We start from the raw sequence: 6,705 nt of genomic DNA, 5'->3' as shown, positions 1-6,705 counted from the left end.
TATTCTCGTGCTACTGCTCCAATAATTTTGTGTGTCCAATTTTGTTTACGAGTAATCTCTCTTCGGATACACAGATACACCAGATAGATTGCAAGGAATATAAGCAGAAGTGTGAATGACGTTTGAATGAGAGAGTGTATCCAGCCAGTAAGATGGATGCCCAATCCGTCAAATAATGCCCCAACCCAGTTTTGACCAATCTCTTCTTTCTCTTTTTCAGCCTCTTTTTCTATTTTTCCCAATTGCGAGATATCATATTCCACATCGACCGTGACATTAGGTATATGCACACAGCAGTGATCAGCTCGATCTTTGAGATATCCACAGACACCATGTTCTTTTAACAAGAGCATAACTAATGCCATTCTGTTCTGCAAAGTCATTTTCGTTGTTGCTTGTAACTGGAAGTTTAAATCTCGAAATCCCTTCTTTGTTATTCTTGCCAATCTTTCAGTTTGTCCGATTAGTTTGTAAATCATTTCTCTATTACGATACACTGCTACTTGGGCAAAAAGGGATTCTAATGCCCATCCTACTTTAACTCCTGTCTCAGGCTCCTGCCAAGTGTCGTCTATGTCTTCAATATCATTTTCTATGTCTCTTTTAGCACGAATTTCTAAAGTTTCCAATTTACCTCTGAACGGGGATCGCTTCCAAATTGGGCACAGGGTAGGCAAGCCCAGAGTTATTTCTTTAGCTGGACCCTCCATTGATAAATGTGTAGTCCAAGTTCCATCATTAGTTGCCCAAACGAAATTACCCATACTGCGTACTGTCGAATATTTGCAGTCTATTCTATTAACTGGTACTTGTATTACCTTTCCCCCGACCTTAAATCCCCGACATGCACATCCTGCCACTAGAGCTATTTTAACTGGAGGTATAGTGATCTTTTCAGGGTCTAGGTCACAATCTAAAATTTTAGAACAATTCCACCATGGGACACTGTCAACAGGATCCCTACTGACTGGACCATTTATCGGTAATTTGTCACTATTTTGTTTCCCTGTCCACTTAAAACACCACGATGTTTCTCCTCTGTATTGGAATTTTTGTAAAATGCTTGTTGACCAAACAGTGTCCCAATTTTGTTTTGTATCATTCTTTCTTTGGCATACCCATTCCATTTTATCTCTCTTTTTCACTATTTCCTTCACTTCATCATATGTGCACCAACCCACATTTTTGAATTGCCCGATACGTATAAAATTATGATTTGGTAACTTTTCACAATCACTCCGGCTTCCCGGAGATTTCCACTGCCTTATTTCACTTAATTTCTGTTTTTCTTGTATGGGTGTTATTATTTGCTTACATTCGGTTTTATTCTCTTTTACCTCTGGGAGTGGGAAAGTCAGTATTTCCCAACTTATCAGTTCTCCAGCCGTTTTTGGTAAAGGCAAGCATGCTGTAATCCCGCTTGTATTTTGCATTCTAGCAAAGTCTTTGATTAACCCAATCATCAAATTTTCCTCAGGATTTCTCTTTTGAATATAAATCTCCTGGGGTGCTTGGGTCAGTTCTATGGCTCACTTCACTCTGGCATCAGTAACGTTAATTTTGCTATATCCAAAGGTAGTAGCATTTCGATACTGGCATCTGTAAGTTCCCAAGTCGGATCTTTTTATCCCTTTAATAATCTGGACTAACATTCCTCCTAGTCTCAATTCTGTTGAATGTCTTTTATCACTTAGAACTGCCTTTCCTTCCTTCATCCATCCAAATTTCTCAGGCTGGGGGTCCTCTAGGAGGCAGTAAATAAGTGCCTCACTACCAAGGGGAGCCGGATAGTGTGTATGCCCCGCTTTTATTCCATGGTCTTGAAGGGGACTTATTATCAATGTTCTTTCCCCATAGTCTACACTACCTCCTGCTCCCACGAAACATCTATATTTTCCTTGGTCAGTTAAAGTTAAGTTCGTCAGCCTCAGCTTTGTTTCACCTCGTACGGGATTTCATGGATAAAACTTGTTCAATACCTTTCCTTTAAATTTCCATGTCCCTCGTAATTCTTGTTTGTACCCATCTAATCCCAAACCTTTGCTATCATAGATTGTTTCAGGTGCTCCACAAGTTCCAGACACCTTTTCCCAAAAAATCTGAATTAATTTCCTTTTCATTGGGACATCACTTTGAAACCTGCAAGACAGAATGGCATTTTGTCCAATGGTATACTTGCTTGTTTCCCTCTTATGTGGAATTTCTAGAGATGTGACACCTATTGTAGGCATCAGGGACCAAACGATAATCAAAGTCCCGTACGCAAAGTATGACATTTTACTTGCTTTTCAGCTTCAGTTTCGTTGGTCCGACTACTTCGACTCTCCAGTCCTTGGGTGCCTTTTTTACCCGCGTGTAGTGGATCCAAGAGTCTGTTCCTTTTAGCTTTACCGCAGTGAAAGTTGTTAGCAGCACCAGGTACAGTCCATTCCACCGTTCCTTCAATGGTTCTTCACTCCAATCGCGGACGTAGACCTGGTCTCCCGGTTCAATTCCATTTACTGCATTTTCTAATGACACTGGATGGTTCCAGATCAAGGCCCTTCGTAGCTGTGTCAAAGTTCTACCAAGAGATAACATATAGTTGTACACATCTTGGTGTCCTTTAATATGCATGTTTGGGTTTGGTTGTGGCGACTCATATGGTTTCCCGAAGAGGATTTCATAAGGACTCAGCCCCATTCCACTCCTAGGCTTCATTCTTATTCTTAGAAGGGCTATTGGTAATGCCTGGGGCCATTGAATTTTAGCTTCTTGGCATATTTTACTGACCTGTCTTTTTATCGTCTGATTCATCTTTTCTACTTGTCCACTAGATTGTGGTCTCCATGGGGTATGGAGACTCCAAGAAATTCCCAATGCCTTACTTACTTCTTGCACAATTGTGGCTACAAAGTGTGGTCCCCTGTCGGACGATAGACCTAAGGGAACCCCAAACCTAGGGATAATGTCCCTCAACAACCATTTCACTGTTTCTTTGGCTTGATTGGTGTGACAGGGAAAGGCTTCTGGCCATCCAGAAAAAGTGTCAACCCCGACTAACAAATATCTGCACCCTTGAGCTTTGGGTAATTCTACAAAGTCTATTTGCCAATAATCTCCTGGTTCCATGCCTACTCTGATGTGTCCCATTTCTACTCTCCTCCTAACCACAGGATTATTCTTCAAAGTTCACATTTTGAATTTACTGACTTTGCCATTGTTAGCATCTGTGCCGAAATTATGCTTCGTTTCAGGTAAGTCACTAATGCTTCTGCTCCCCAGTGGCACTTTTGATGTTCTGCCTGTAAGATTGCTCGCATAATAACAGGAGGTACAATTATTTGTCCAGTTGTGGTTACGTACCATCCTTCAGAATTTAGGTTTGCCTTCATTAAATTGGCCAATTTCTTGTCCTCTTCCGAGTATTTCGGTTTCTGTGTCAGGTAATCTTGTAGAGGGCTTACCTTGGTAGGTATCAAGGCCATCACAGTCTGTACCTGTCGTGCTATCCGCTGAGCCGTTCGATCTGCCAATGCGTTTCCTTCGGCCACCTTAGAGTCCCCTTCTTGATGTGCCTTGCAATGCATGATTGTTACCTGCTCAGGTAATTGCACAGCAGATATTAAGCCTAAAATTTCTTTTTGGTATTTTATATTGGTTCCCTGCGAGGATAATAATCCTCGTTCCCTCCATAAAGCTCCGTGTACATGGACTACTCCAAAGGCATATTTTGAATCTGTCCATAGGTTTACTCGTTTACCTTTGCTTAATTCCAATGCCTTTGTGAGGGCTATTATTTCTGCCCGTTGTGCTGAGGTCCCCACCGGTAGGGCCCGTGCTTCTATTACCGTGCTCCGTGTGGTCACAGCATATTTTGCATACCGTGTCCCATTCTCCACGAAGCTACTCCCGTCTGTGAAGAGCTCTTGATCAGGTTGCTCGAATGGAGTATCTTTCAAGTCCGCTCTCGTTGCATATGTGTGTTCTATAACTTCTATGCAATCATGTTCCAAGGGACCATCCTCTGTTGCTGCACCTAAAAAGGCTGCTGGGTTTAGAAGGTTAGTTGTTTGCAAACTTATATCATCCTGTTCAGTGAGTATGGCTCGGAACTTCATCATTCGGCTAGGGGAAAGCCAATGCCCCCCTTTTTGTTCTAAAACTGTTAACACCATGTGAGGTACATATACTTCAATGTTTTTCCCTAGAGCCAATATTCTGGCTTCTTGTATGAGAATTACAGTTGCTGCTGTGGCTCTCAGACAGGATGGCCAACCTGCACTAACGGGGTCCAGCTGTTTAGAAAAGTATCCCACTGGTCGTTTCCAGCTTCCTAATTTCTGTGTTAAGACCCCCAGTGCTAACCGTTGTCTTTCGTGAACGAACAACTGGAAAGTCTTTGTTAAATCCGGTAAGCCCAATGCTGGCGCCTTGGTCAAGGCCTCTTTTAGTTTCTTAAAGGCCTCTTTTTGAGGTCCCTCCCAAATGAGAGTAGACAATTTCTGTGCCTCATACAGAGGTTTTGCTATGAGTCCATAGTCCATTATCCACAACCTACACCACTCTGCCATTCCCAGGATTGTCCTTAGTCCATGTAGGTTCCGGGGTTCTGGAATCGCACAAATTGCTCTAACACGATCTATTCCCAACCTTCGTTGTCCCTGTGTTATCTCACATCCATGATACAATATGGTTGTGCATGCAATTTGACCTTTTTCTCTCGAAACCTTGTATCCATTTAGGCCCAGTTGGTTTAAAATCTCAATAGTCACCTGTATGCATAATGATTCTTGTTCTGTTGCAATAAATATGTCATCTACATATTGTAACAAGAGGTACTGTGGTTTTGGTACCTGAATTTTTCCCTGCGTAGTCCAAATCTCCAGTTCTTTCGCCAGTTGGTTTCCAAAAAGTGTTGGGCTATTCTTGAATCCTTGCGGGAGCCTCGTACATGTAAGTTGCGTTTTTCGTCCGTTATATGGGTTTTCCCATTCAAAAGCAAAAAGTTTCCTGCTATCTTTGTCAAGGGGAATGCAGAAGAAGGCATCTTTTAAATCAATTACTGTAAACCATTTATATTTTTCCTTCACAGATGTCAACAATGTATATGGATTAGCTACCACTGGATGTGTATCTTTCGTAATGTTGTTGATGGCCCTCAGATCTTGTACTAACCTATACTCCCCGTTCGGTTTCTTTACTGGAAAGATCGGAGTATTATATTTCGATTCACATTCCTCTAATATCCCAAATTTTAAAAATTCCTTGATGATTTCTACTATTCTGTATTGGGCTTCCATTTTTATGGGATACTGTTTTATTCGTACTGGCTTTGCTCCCTCTTTTAATTCCACTATTACCGGTTGAGCAGTCTTTGATTTTCCCGGAATACTTGTTTCCCAAACTGTAAGGATCACTGCCTCCTCTACCTTCTTAGGTATGTGGGGTTTGGGATTCTCCTTTACTGCTAAGATTTTTCCTACGTTTGATTCTGGGACTTGCATAATCAATTCTCCATTTTCAAAGCTAATTTTTGCATCTACTTTAGATAACAAGTCCCGTCCCAGAAGAGGAACCGGGCAGTCGGGTACATATAAAAATTCATGTGTTTATTCCTTTCTCCCAAATCGTAATTCTAAGGGTCGCATGAATGGTCGTATTTCCTCTTTCCCTGTGGCTCCCACTATTGTAGTTGTTTTATTTCCTATTTTTCTATACAAATCATTTAAAACTGAATATGTTGCACCAGTATGCACCAAAAATTGCACCTCTTCCTCCCCTATCCTTATCTTTACTAGAGGTTCACCGCTATCTGATTCTAGTCAACTTTGATTTCCGTAATCTCCCAGGACCATTGCTTTTGCCGCTTCAACATTTCCGAATGAAGTTCCTGTCTGTCTTATTCTTTGTGGACATTCATTTTTCCAGTGTCCTTCCTGCTTGCAATACGTACACTGATTGATCCCTAATCTGACCAAATAATTAAGTCCAAATCCTCTTCCCCGTCCGCGCACCGTTCCTCTTCCTCTACAACGGTTTCCAAATTCATTCTGACCTCTACCTTGCATCACCGCCAGCAGGTGTCGCTGCTGCCTTTGCGCACTATCTCTTTCACGATTGTTATAAACTTTCTAAGGTATTTCTAACAATCTGTCCAAGTCTCGCAACTCCGCGCCCTCTAATTTTTGCAACTTCTTTCTAATGTCATCTTGCGACTGTCCTAAGAAAATCAGAGCTAACTGGGCTTTAGCTTGTTCTGTCTCCATGTCCAGACCTGTGAATTTTCTAGCCACTTCTTTCAATCGCTCTAAAAATGCAGAGGGAGACTCTGTCTTCTACTGTCTAACGCTATACAGCTTTGACCAATTAATTGTTTTGAGCATAGCGTTCTATACCCCAACAACTACCCATTTGTGATATCTCTTCAAGTTCCTCATTCCTCCCATAGTATTATAATCCCACATGGGATCTTCAAGAGGAAAATTCTGATCAACCGTCCCAGTGACAACACCCTGTCTAATATCTTCCCTGACCCGCTCACGGGCAGTTCTCAACACCATCTCCTTTTCTGTAGAATCCATCAAAGTGTCCAATAACACCTGAATATCGTCCCAATCAGGATTCTGAGTCTTTAGAATCATTTTTACTACCCTTGCTACCTTGTCTGGGTTTTCTCGATAAACTCCAGCAGACTGTTTCCAAAGTATCAAATCTCCTGGCGTA

The 6,705-nt window shown here is 41.7% G+C and overlaps 1 pseudogene; it reads right to left on the bottom strand.

Moving 5' to 3' along the window:
* Positions 1-1,529: 1,529 nt before the first annotated feature.
* LOC138733820 (uncharacterized) lies at positions 1,530-6,248 on the bottom strand (annotated as a pseudogene).
* Positions 6,249-6,705: the final 457 nt, after the last annotated feature.

This window comes from Phaenicophaeus curvirostris, assembly GCF_032191515.1.
Source record: "Phaenicophaeus curvirostris isolate KB17595 chromosome W unlocalized genomic scaffold, BPBGC_Pcur_1.0 scaffold_35, whole genome shotgun sequence".
NCBI classification, from domain to species: domain Eukaryota; kingdom Metazoa; phylum Chordata; class Aves; order Cuculiformes; family Cuculidae; genus Phaenicophaeus; species Phaenicophaeus curvirostris.
The sequence above is the reverse complement of the archived record's forward strand: the minus strand, read 5'-3'. Positions and strand labels throughout refer to the sequence as shown.